Here is a 13,804-nt window from a genome sequence, read left to right as displayed (position 1 = left end):
TCTAGTATTAGATCTGTTAGGGTGGGCAGCAGTGTGAGCAGCCTCTTCTTACATCAGCACCCCTGGTACTGCTACTAATTCATTAGACTATGAACTGCAGTGTGAGCAGTCTCTTCTTACCTCTAGACCCCTAGTTCTCCAGCATTAGATCCGTTAGGGTGGACAGCAGTGTGATCAGCCTCTTCTTACATCAGCATTCCTGGTAACACTAGTATTAGATCAGACTGTGGACCACAGTGTTAGCAGCCTCTTCTTTCCTCAGGACCCCTAGTTTTCAAGTATTAGATCTGTTAGAAAGGGTGGACAGCAGTGTGAGCATCCTCTTCTTACATCAGCACCCCTTTTATCTCCACCAATAGATCAGACTGGGCTGCAGTGTTAGCAGACTCTTACCTCAGGACCCCTAGTTCTCTAGTATTAGATCTGTTAGCAAGGGTGGACAGGAGTGTGAGCAGCCTTTTCTTACATCAGCATCCCTGGTAAGTTCAGAAGTAGATCGGACAGTGAACCATAGTGTGAGCAGCCCCTTCTTACTTCAGGACTCTTAGTTCTCAAACATTAGATCTGTTAAAAATGGTGGACAGCAGTGTGAGCAGCCTCTTCTTACATCTGTACACCTGGTAGCACCAGTATTAGATCAGACTGTGGGCAGTAGTGTGTTCAGCCTCTTCTTACATCTGCACACCTGGTTATACCAGTATTAGATCAGACTGTGAGCAGCCTCTTCTTACCTCAGGACCCCTAGTTCTCCAGCATAGAATCTATTAGAAAGGGTGAATAGCAGTATCTTCAGTCTCTTCTTACATCAGGACCCCTAGTAACTCCAGTATTAGATCAGACAGTGGACAGCAGTGTGAGCAGCCGCTTCTTACACCTGTACACCTGGTAGCACCAGTATTAAATCAGACTGTGGGCAGTAGTGTGAGCAGCCTCTTCTTACCTCATGACTCATAGTTATCCAGTATTGGATCTATTAGGGTGAATAGCAGTATCTTCAGCCTCTTCTTACATCAGGACCCCTTGTAACTCCAGTATTAGATCAGACAGTGGACAGCAGTGTGAGCAGCCTCTTCTTATACCTGTACACCTGGTAACACCAGTATTAAATCAGACTAGGCAGTAGTGTGAGCAGCCTCTTCTTACCTCAGGACCCCTAGTTCTCCAGTATTGGATCTATTAGGGGGAATAGCAGTATCTTCAGCCTCTTCTTACATCAAGACCCCTTGTAACTCCAGTATTAGATCAGACAGTGGACAGCAGTGTGAGCAGCCTCTTCTTATACCTGTACACCTGGTAACACCAGTATTAAATCAGACTAGGCAGTAGTGTGAGCAGCCTCTTCTTACCACATGACTCATAGTTCTCCAGTATTGGATCTTCTAGAAAGGGTGAATAGCAGTATCTTCAGCCTCTTCTTACATCAGGACCCCTGGTAACTCCAGTATTAGATCAGACAGTGGACAGCAGTGTGAGCAGCCTCCTCTTATACCTGTACAGCTGGTAGCACCAGTATTAAATCAGACTGGGCAGTAGTGTGAGCAGCCTCTTCTTACCTCATGACTCCTAGTTATCCAGTATTGGATCTATTAGGGTGAATAGCAGTATCTTTAGCCTCTTCTTACATCAGGACCCCCAGTTACTCCAGTATTAGATCAGATAGACTGGGTGGACAGCAGTGTAAACAGCCACACCTTTAAGGCTATTAAGTTAGGGACCCACAGAGGTTTGCTGTGACGTGGCAGTGGGCTTCATACAGTCTGATCAGAATGTTAAGCTAAGATCCACATAATGGGGATGAGGTTGCAACTGGGCCCACGGGTGGAGGGGCTGCCATCCCAAGCACCTAGTTCAGCTGGATGTGTGTCCGAGGACTCACATCCAGGTGAAATGTATTGCGGCACAGAGACCTGTTATGTCGCTGCTCTGCAATACATGCCGCCGGCCAAACAGGCCAGCAGCTGACTTTGGCATGTCAGGCATTGACATTATCACTGCCATGCAACACCAATGCCTAACACCCCAAAGTCATTGGCTGCAAAGGAAGGGTCCAGGATGGAAGACATACAGTGGGTACGGAAAGTATTCACACCCCTTTACATTTTTCACTCTGTTTTATTGCAGCCATTTGGTAAATTCAAAAATGTTCATTTTTTCTCATTAATGTGCACTCTGCCACCCGACCCCCATCATGACAGAAAAAAAACAAATGTAGAAATTTTTGCAAATTTATTAAGCAAGAAAAACTAAAATATCACATGGTCATAAGTATTCAGCCCCTTTGCTCAGTATTGAGTAGAATCACCTTTTGAGCTAGTACAGCCATGAGTCTTCTCCACCCGGTCTATCTGGTTTAATGATGCAACAAGTTTTTCACCCCTGGATTTGGGGATCCTCGGCCATCCTTCCTTGCAGATCCTCTCCAGTTGGGTCAGGTTGGATGGTGAATGTTGGTGGACGCCATTTTCAGGTCTCTCCAGAGATGTTCAATTGGATTTAGGTCAGGGCTCTGGCTGGGCCGGTCAAGAATGGTCACAGAGTTGTTCTGAAGCCGCTCCTTTGTTATTTTAGCTGTGTGCTTAAGGTCATTGTCTTGTTGGAAGGTGAATCTTCGACTAAGTCTGAGGTCCAGAGCACTCTGGAAGAGGTTTTCTTCCAGGATATCTCTGTACTTGGCCGCATTCATCTTTCCTTCAATTACAACCAGTCGTCCTGTCCCTGCAGCTGAAAAACACCCCCATAGCATAATGCTGCCACCACCATGTCTCACTGTGGGGATTGTATTGGGCAGGTGATGAGCAGTGCTTGGATTTCTCCACACATACCACTTAGAATTATCACCAAAAAGTTCTATCTTCGTCTCATCAGACCAGAGAATCTTATTTTTCATAGTCTGGGAGTCCTTCATGTGTTTCTTTTGCAAACTCTATGCGGCCTTTCATATGTTTTCCACTGAGGAGAATCTTCCGTCGGGCCACTCTGCCATAAAGGCCCAACTGGTGGAGGGCTGCAGTGATAGTTGACTTTGTAGAACTTTCTCCCATCTCCCTACTGCATCTCTGGAGCTCAGCCACAATGATCTTGGGGTTCTTCTTTACCTCTCTCACCAAGCCTCTTCTCCCATGATTGCTCAGTTTGGCTTGATGGCCAGGTCTAGGGTGAGTTCTGGTGGTCCCAAACTTCTTACATTTAAGGATTATGGAGGCCACTGTGCTTTTAGGAACCTTGAGTACTGCAGAAATTCTTTTGTAACCTTGGCCAGATCTCTGCCTTGCCGCAATTCTGTCTCTGAGCTCCTTGGGCAGTTCCTTTAACCTCATGATTCTCATTTGGTGTGACATGCAGTGTGAGCTGTGAGGTCTTATATAGACAGGTGTGTGCCTTTCCAAATCAAGTCCTATCAGTTTAATGACACACAGCTGGACTCCAATGAAGGAGAAGAACCATCTCAAGGAGGATCACAGGGAAATGGACAGCATGTGACTTAAATGAGTGTCTGAGCAAAGGGTGTGAATACTTATGACCATGTGATGTTTCAGTTTTTCTTGTTTAAGAAATTCGCAAAAATGTCTACATTTCTAGGGTTTTTTTTCCGTCAAGATGGGGGATGAGGCGCAGAGTGTACATTAATGAAAAAAAAATGAACTTTTTTTGTATTTACCAAATGGCTGCAATGAAACAAAGAGTGAAAAATGGCAAAGGGGTCTGAATACTTTCCATACCCACTGTATATGTACCAGTATTGGGGCCATATATACCAAGATGGGGGACATATTTCCAAGATGGGGGACATATATACTAGGCTGGAGAGACATATATATATCAGGATGGGGACATAAATACCAGGATGGCGGACATATATACCAGAATGCTTCAAGGATGGGAGACATATATATTAGGATGGGGGACATATTTACCAGGAAAGAACCCAAAATGGGGGACTTATTTACTAGGAAGGGGCCCAGAATGGGGGACATATTTACCAGGAAGGGGCCCAGGATGGGAGACATATACCAGGATGGGGACATATTTACCAGGAAGGGGGACCTATACAACAGGAAGGGACCCCCGGATAGGGGATATTAGTATAATATGGGGGGATATTACTATATAATGGGCCAATGCTTATATCTTTATATGATGTAGAAACCTACAAGGGCCCATACATCTGACTATTGTGCAGGTGGGGGGTGAGGGAGGGGGGCAGGTCCGTACTTTGCACCAGGGCTCATCAGACTCTAGTTACGCCACTTCATCCTATGTTTAAATATGAACTCTGGTGCAGTGGTGGGTTACAGATGTGTGAAATATTGGGGGCCTAGGTTTTAAGGCTGGCAGGTTCTCTCTTCTGGCCAGTCACCTGGTAGAGTAGGTATACACAGGGAAGGTACTAGTGTGCAATCAAGGGGAATTTGCTTTTTTTGTTTGGATTTAATATGGCTAATTGTGGTTGCCATTTTGACTTGGAAAGTTTGAAGTTGTTTAAAGGGAACCAATCACCAGTATTTTCATATATAACCTAAACCCAGTGCTATACTGGCACTATCAGGCTGATTCCCTACATACCGGTAGTGGTCAGTTCAGATGTTTAGGCTTTCAAATCCAAGAAAGTAAAGTTTAAAAAATCAGCAGCTTCTTGGTTGGCATTTGCAACTGAGCAGATAAAATATGGGAGGGTATTCATATGGATTCCCGCCCCCCTGCCTGTTTCTCCTCCCTCTCTGAATGAATCACTTTGCTTAAGGACCTGTGTGAGGTCATTCCCATGTGACCTGGTATCCAGCTATGTTGGCTGAGGCCCTGCCCCTTCTGATCACATGGGAATGACTTCACACAGGTCCTTAAGCAAAGTGATTCATTCAGAGAGGGAGGAGCAACAGTCAGGGGGGCGGGAATCCATATGAATACCCACCCATATATTATCTGCTCAGTTGCAAATGCCAATCAAGAAGCTGCTGATTTTTTAAACTTTACTTTCTTGGATTTGAAAGCCTAAACATCCGAACTGACCACTACAGGTATATAGAAATATACATTATTATAGATATATATTATATTATATTATATATATTATATTATAGATTATTAGAGATATACAGATATATATATGTATATAGAAAAGCAATTTTAAGAGGCTAAAATGTAACTTTTAATCCTATTCACGATAAAAGCCTAGATTAGGTATAATAAGTAACCCAAAGCTCCTTGGATTGCTGACAGTTTCAGCCTAGAGCGTATATCCAGGGAGCCTATAAACATATAACGAAATTAACAGAAAAACACAACATACATGTGAGTGTGATAATTTCACTCAGAAAAGGACAGTGGTCCAATATATGAGTGCAAAAAATGTATCAAAAATAACAATATAATCAAACCATATAGTGTATAGTGGTCCTCAAAGAGGAATCCACTCGTGTCAAGATTTTAGAATGAGTTGTCAACGATCTCACCCATTCCTTGCAGTTTGGGGTATATCAGGGTTTCCTCTGTACGGGTCCTTGTAGCTTCAGTTTCAAACTGACCCTGTGCAAACACAGGGAGAACATACAAACTCCTTGCAGATGTTGTCCTTGGTCGGACCCAGGACCCCAGCATTGCAAAGCTACAGTGCTAACCACTGAGCCACCTTACTGACCTAAAATATCAATCAGGAGTGCACTGCCCCATGGCAAGATGGAAGCTGGAAGGCACAGGAGTGAAGTGCTCCTGACATATAAAACTGAAAACAATCCTTTCAGTGCTATTGGAACAGGCAGTTGTATTTAATATGATTAGTAGTAATAACCAAGCACTACCATGCTCGGGTGTTTGGTACTCAAAATTAGCAGGTCGGATGCTCAGATGGGCTAGACTCAAGTACCGAGCAGAATAGAAGTCAATAGAAAACTTGAGCATTTTTCCTTGAGAACGCCTGGAAAAATGCTTGAGTTTGCCCTTGACTTCCATTATACTCGGTGCTCAAGTCCAGCCCATCCCAGCATCTGACCTGCTCATTTCAAGTACCGAGCACCCGAGCATGGTAGTGCTCGCTCATCACTAGTCATTATTTTCCAGGCATTGTTTGTCTCCAGAAAAAGTGAGGACTTTGGGTAAAAAATTGGATTAGTCATCACATTCATTAATTTTATATCAAATTTTCACTTAGGATTTTTGTGGTTAAACGAGGGGCTGCTGATATGTCTTTGGCTTTACCCAGAAAGAAACGAGATAGGATGATGAAACTTTACATTTATTCCACATACTCTCCACTGATGACAACACACTTCTTCGGTATTCCAGGTTCTGTAAACCTAGCAAAAAGAAGGGAAGGATTTCGGTTGTGCCTCAAACCAGGCTATCGTACCATGGCATCAGAAATGGTGTGTAATTTGGTACCCCTGAGGTGTTTCTTCAGGCTTGGAAACAGATGATAGTCGGAGGGAGCCAGATCTGGTGAATAAGGTGGGTGGTAAACCAGCTGGAAGCCCAGCTCTGCCAGTTTTGCCGTGGTCACTTGTGCAGTGTGAGCGGAGGCGTTGTCTTGCAGGAACAAGATTCCTTTGGACAACTTGTTGTTCTTTTTGGCCTTCAGAGCTTCCTTCAATTGGTCCAAAAATTCAATGTAATACCTTGCATTGATGGTGGAACCCTTTTGAAGGTAGTCCACTAGCAGAATGCCCTCCTTATCCCAGAACACAGACGCCATCTCCTTAGTGGCTGATTTTTGCACCCTGAACTTCTTTGGACATGGAGAACCACTGTGTCTCCACTCTTTTGACTGCTCCTTGTTTTCAGGGTCATACAAATAAATACAGGTCTCATCCATAGTGACCAGTCGATCCAGGAAGTTCTTATCAGTCCAGAAACACTGACAAATGGACCGGGAAGTTGTCACTCGCTGCTTCTCTGATCTGTTGTCAAACATTTGGGGACCCACTTTGCAGATCGCTTCCTCATGTCCAAATGTTCATGGATAATGACTAGGGATGATCGAATACCTCAAATATTCGGCTTCACAAATATTTTCCGAATAGGTCGCCACTATTCGCGAATATTCGATGCGCAATGTAAGTCTATGAGAAACCCGAATAACAACTATTCTGAACTATTCGGGCTTCCCAAAGACTTACAATGCGCATCGAATATTCTCATTTCGGCGACCTAAACGGAAAATATTCACGAAGCAAAATATTTGAAGTATTCGATCATCCCTAATAATGACACAAACATGTTCACTGGAAATCCCCATGATGTCTGCTATTGCTTTAGCTGAAATTCGGGGATTATCCAGTATGAGGTTGTGCACAGCATCGACGATCTCCAGAACAACAACCACTCTCGGTCATCCAGGATGTTCCTCATCATTGGGGCTGAAGTGGCCCGTTTTATATTTGGCAACACAGTTCTTAACTGTGGAATATGAAGGGCATTGATCCTCCAATGTCTGCGACACATCACCATGAATATCCTTCGTGGACTTTCCTTGCAGAAAAAAGAATTTTATCACTCCTCTGCGCTCAGTTGCTGTGAATATCGCTTTAGACTCAACCATTTTGTTTTTCCCGCGTGCGTAGAACACTGTTGACCTAAGATACAAACTCAAAATTTTGAAAACATATATTAGACACATAAGACTTTTAAGTGATGTAACATTCGTTACCATAGAAACAAAAAAAATCACAAAGCCAAAGACTTATCAGCAGCCCCTTATATACAAAGATAGGAATTCTTAGAAGTAAGGTTTTTCCTTGTGGAATGAGCCTATAGGGCAATGCTGGCGTGGGAATTGAAATATGCAAGTTGCCTTTCCAAAGACCAGGAAGAGCGGTATAATAGAACTATCATTTGGCAGTAGCAATCCTAAAAGACACTATTGACCCAGTTCTCCCGCTTTGAACTGATCACGGACAAACACCAAGAAACATATCTGCAAATGGAGTTTTTGGTTTGGCTTCTTATGCTATATTATTTGGTAATGCTCTTTTAAGAGTCGTTATTAGGAACGATCGAATACCTCAAATATTCGGCTTCGCGAATATTTGCCGAATAGGCACCGCTATTCAACTATTCGCGAATATTGGATGCGCAATGTAAGTCTATGAGAAACCCGAATAACTATTCGGAACTATTCGGGCTTCCATAGACTTACATTGCGCATCGAATATTCGCATAGCGGCGACCTATTCGTCGGATATTCGCAAAGCCGAAAATTTGAGGTATTCCATCATCCCTAGTCATTATTAACTTTAGGGATTGTTGCTTCCAGTAGGAGGCACTAGCGTTCCTGGCCTCTTCCTCTAGCACAAGCGACTTGCTGATCGGGTGAGACACAGGGCTAGGAACATGCAAATAAAGTCATACAGGAATGATGGAATACAAGAAAGCAAAAAGACTAACAGAATAAGTGGAAACCCTCCTAAACCTACATAAAACAATTTTGAAGATAACTGGGAAGGGATTTAAGCAAACTGCTGGGAATAGCAATACTAATGTCTCGGTAAGAAAAATTTATCCGAGGAGCTGGGACAACCATCCATCCAGGAGTGTAGCCAGCACTGAGGCATGTGAGTAGTGAGTATCAATAGCCCCTCCCAAAATGTGATTGGGCAAAAAAAACGAGAAAATTCACACACCTGAGTAGAAATTAAATGGGAAGACAGAGAATAAGAAATAAAGACAAGACAAAAGATCCTTCAGCACTTGGACCAATACAAAAGAGACTGTGGTCCAACCAAGATGGAAACCAACCAACAACCAGAAATCAATGTTTGTGCCCCGGAGTGGAGACATAACACTTGCATACAAAAATATATTTACTTTAAAAACAATTCTACTTCAATGTACAGTACTGACCAAAAGTTTGGACACACTTTCTCATTCAAAGAGTTTTCTTTATTTTCATGACTCTGAAAATTGTAGATTCACACTGAAGGCATCAGGACTATGAATTAACACATGTGGAATGAAATACTTAACAAAAAAAGTGTGAAACAGCTGAAAATATGTCTTATATTCTAGGTTCTTCAAAGTAGCCACCTTTTCCTTTGATTACTGCTTTGCACACTCTTGGCATTCTCCTGATGAGCTTCAAGAGGTAGTCACCGGAAATGGTCTTCCAACAGTCTTGAAGGAGTTCCCAGAGATGCTTAGCACTTGTTGGCCCTTTTGCCTTCACTCTGCGGTCCAGCTCACCCCAAATCATCTCGATTGGGTTCAGGTCTGGTGACTGTGGAGGCCAGGTCATCTGGCGTAGCACCCCATCACTCTCCTTCTTAGTTAAATAGCCCTTACACAGCCTGGAGGTGTGTTTGGGGTCATTGTCCTGTTGAAAAATAAATGATGGTCCAACTATACGCAAACTGGATGGAATAGCATGCCGCTGCAAGATGCTGTGGTAGCCATGCTGGTTCAGTATGCCTTCAATTTTGATTAAAACCCCAGGATTGTCACCAGCAAAGCACCCCCACACCATCACACCTCCTCCTCCATGCTTCACGGTGGGAACCAGCCATGTAGAGTCCATCCGTTCACCTTTTCTGCGTTCTGATGCCTTCAGTGTGAATCTACAATTTTCGGAGTCATGAAAATAAAGAAAAGTCTTTGAATGAGGAGGTGTGTCCAAACATTTGGTCAGTACTGTATAATAAGGGTTTTTTTGTTTTTATCTTTTCTTCTACCAATAGTTTGAAGGTAATGCTTGTATTTGAATATATTTCACCGCTGTTTTGATATCATTTTTCTGCCTCCCTGTTTGTGCAAAAAAATTAGATTACAAAACTAAAGTAATATCAATCCTCCAATGTGTCCACTCAAAAGTCACCCAAAAAATGTTGGTTCATATTTAAAGATTAATCCACGGTGGCAGAATTTGCAAAATTCGCTGACTGATAGTAGGGAATAGAGACTAAAATTAAGAACACTGCTTATACTAAGAGAAATTCTAGACAGGAAAAAAACAATTAGGAAACTAAAGTTAAGGCCGCTTTACACGCTACAATATATCTTACGATGTGTCGGCGGGGTCACGTTGTAGGTGACGCCCATCCGGCATTGTTAGTTACATTGTAGCATGTAACAGCTACATGCGATGGCGATTGAACGGGAAAACGTTCATCGCATGCACGTCGTTCAAATCCTAAAAATTGAACATCAGGTTGTTCATCGTACTCGGGGTAGCGCACATCGCAGTGTGTGACACCCCGGGAACGATGAACAGATCTTACCTGCGTCCCGCGGCTCCCGCCGGCAATGCGGAAGGAAGGAGGTGGGCAGGATGTTTACGTCCTTCTCATCTCTGTCCCTCCGCTTCTATTGGCCGGCTGCCGCGTGACGTCGCTGTGACGCCGAACGTCCCTCCCACTCCAGGAAGTGGACGTTCACCGCCCACATCAAGGTCATATGGACGGGTAAGTACATGTGACGGGGGTTAATCATTTGTGCGACACGTTCAACAAATTGACTGTGCCACACATACGATGGGGCGGTTACGATCGCATACAATATCGTATGCTAAATTGTAACGTGTAAAGCAGGCTTTATTTGGGTTGAAATTTATTATATCTTAACCCAGTCACAATATACGAGGAAGGTCTGGTTGGACTTCTAGGAAAGGTGGGCAGAATATTTGAAGAATAAGGTCCCCTTTGTGCTTTTCTTATGCAGAAGCTACAGTGCTGGCCAAAAGTATTGGCACCCCTGCAATTCTGTCAGCTAATACTCAGTTTCTTCTTGAAAATGATTGCAATCACAAATTCTTTGGTATTATTATCTTCATTTATTTTGCTTGCAATGAAAAAACACAAAAGAGAATGAAACAAAAATCAAATCATTGATCATTTCACACAAAACTCCAAAAATGGGCCAGACAAAAGTATTGGCACCCTTAGCCTAATACTTGGTTGCACAACCTTTAGCCAAAATAACTGCGGACAACCTCTTCCGGTAACCATCAATGAGTTTCTTACAATGCTCTGCTGGAATTTTAGACCATTCTTCTTCGGCAAACTGCTCCAGGTCCCTGAGATTTGAAGGCTGCCTTCTCCAAACTGCCATTGTGAGATCTCTCCACAGGTGTTCTATGGGGTTCAGGTCTGGACTCATTGCTGGCCACTTTAGTAGACTCCAGTGCTTTCTCTCAAACCATTTTCTAGTGCTTTTTGAAGTGTGTTTTGGGTCATTGTCCTGCTTGAAGACCCATGACCTCTGAGGGAGACCCAGCTTTCTCACACTGGGCCCTACATTATGCTGCAAAATTTGTTGGTAGTCTTCAGACTTCATAATGCCATGCACACAAGCAGTCCAGTGGCAGAGGCAGCAAAGCAACCCCAAAACATCAGGGAACCTCCGCCATGTTTGACTGTAGGGACCGTGTTCTTTTCTTTGAATGCCTCTTTTTTTTCCTGTAAACTCTATGTTGATGGCTTTTCCCAAAAAGCTCTACTTTTGTCTCATCTGACCAGAGAACATTCTTCCAAAACGTTTTAGGCTTTCTCAGGTAAGTTTTAGCAAACTCCAGCCTGGCTTTTTTATGTCTCGGGGTAAGAAGTGGGGTCTTCCTGGGTATCCTACCATACAGTCCCTTTTCATTCAGACGCCGACGGATAGTACGGGTTGACACTGTTGTACCCTCGGACTGCAGGGCAGCTTGAACTTGTTTGGATGTTAGTCAAGGTTCTTTATCCACCATCCGCACAATCTTGCGTTGAAATCTTTCGTCAATTTTTCTTTTCCTTCCACTTCTAGGGAGGTTAGCCACAGTGCCATGGGCTTTACACTTCTTGATGACACTGCGCACCGTAGACACAGGAACTTTCAGGTCTTTGGAGATAGACTTGTAGCCTTGAGATTGCTCATGCTTCCTCACAATTTGGATTCTCAAGTCCTCAGACAGTTCTTTGGTCTTCTTTCTTTTCTCCATGCTCAATGTGGTACACACAAGGACACAGGACAGAGGTTGAGTCAACTTTAATCCATGTCACCTGACTGCAAGTGTGATTTATTATTGCCAGCACCTGTTAGGTGCCACAGGTAAGTTAAAGGTGCTGTTAATTACACAAATTAGAGAAGCATCACATGATTTTTCAAACAGTGCCAATACTTTTATCCACCCCCTTTTTTATGTTTGGTGTGGAATTATATCCAATTTGGCTTTATGACAATTTCTTTTCTTTTTTTTTCATTGAAGACAAATTAAATGAAGATAATAATACCAAAGAATTTGTGATTGCAATCATTTTCAGGAAGAAACTGAGTATTATCTGACAGAATTACAGGGGTGCCAATACTTTTGGCCAGCACTGTAAGAGGCCGGGTGACTATCTGCCCAAACAAGTTTAAAATTAGTCAGATAGCATTAGAATGGTTGCAATTTTGGTAGGATACTTAATGGGCAGTATGATATATGTCACCGTTGACAGACAACCCTCTGTTGTCCGGTTTCAGAAGGTCGCTGCTTTGCTGCACAAACTGCTCCTTGAAATTCCAGCCCTTTCTAAGTTGTGTGAATTGAGTTTTGCGTGTCTTCTCTTTTAGGCCATGTGCGCACTTGTGCTTTTTTTCCTGCGTTTTGGTTGTGTTTTAAACTGCACCGTGTCGTTGACAAAATTTATGCGTTGTGCATCCCCAGCAAAGTCTATGAGAAGTCAGAAAATTCCATGCGCACTTTGCTTTTTTTTAGGCAGCATTTTGTTTGTCAAATATTTGTCAAAATCGTTGTGTAAAAAAAAGCAGCATGTCACTTCTTCATTGCGTTTTGGTTGTATTTTCCGCCTATTGAAATGAATGAGGTGTGTCAAAACGCAACCAAAATGTTTAGCTGGGCGTTTGCACTGCATTTTGGATGCATTCTTGTCAACAAAAACTGAGGTCTTTCGGTCGGTCTCTCTCTCTGTTGGCGTCGGGTCTCTCTCGGTCTCTCTGTCGGTGTTGGTCTCTCTCTCTCTGTCGGTCTCTCCCTCTCCCTCACTCCCCTTTTTTCCTTCCTTCATACTCACCGGTCACAGACACGGCACGCCGCGGCTTTCACACTGCTCCCGCGGCCTCTCCTGCTTCTGAAAGTGCCGGCCGCTCATTAGGCCTTTTCATATTCACTGCTTACCCCGCCCACCGGTGCCTATGATTGGTTGCATTCAGACGAGCCCCCACGCTGAGTGACAGCTGTCTCACTGCAACCAATCACAGCTGCCAGTGAGCGGGTCTATATCGTGCAGTAAAATAAATAAATAAAGACTTAAAAAAAAACAATGTGTGGTTCCCCAATTGATACTCAGCCAAGAGAAAGCTTCACAGCTGGGGGCTGGTATTCTCAGACTGAGGAGGTCTATCGTTTTTAGGCTGCCCCCAGCCTAAATATATCAGCCAGCAGCCGCCTGGAATTGCCGCATCTATTAGATGCGACAGTCCCGGGACCTTACCCGATTAACCTGGTGCAGTGGCAATTGGGGTAATAAGGAGTTAATGGCAGCCCGTAGCTACCACTAAGTCCTAGGTTAATCATGGCTATGAGACACCCCCCATGATTAACCTGTAAGTGAAAGTAAATAAACACATACACCCAAGAAATCCTTTATTTGGAATAAATGACAAAAAACCCCACCCTCTTTCACCACTTTCTTAATCCCCAAACACCCCTCCAAGTCCGACGTAATCCACACGAGGTCTCCCGACGCTTTCAGCTCTGCTACATTGGAAGCTGACAACGAGCGGCCATAGAGCACGACCGCTTTCTGTGAGCTCCATGCAGCAAATAAAGTGAGTCGCTCTATCGGTGATGACGTCACTCAGGTTACCCGTGGCCACAGCTAGAGTCCTCCACCTGTGACAGCAA

The sequence above is a fragment of the Anomaloglossus baeobatrachus genome, chromosome 3 (genome assembly GCF_048569485.1).
Source record: "Anomaloglossus baeobatrachus isolate aAnoBae1 chromosome 3, aAnoBae1.hap1, whole genome shotgun sequence".
Lineage (NCBI taxonomy): Eukaryota > Metazoa > Chordata > Amphibia > Anura > Aromobatidae > Anomaloglossus > Anomaloglossus baeobatrachus.
This window is presented reverse-complemented; position numbering follows the sequence as displayed.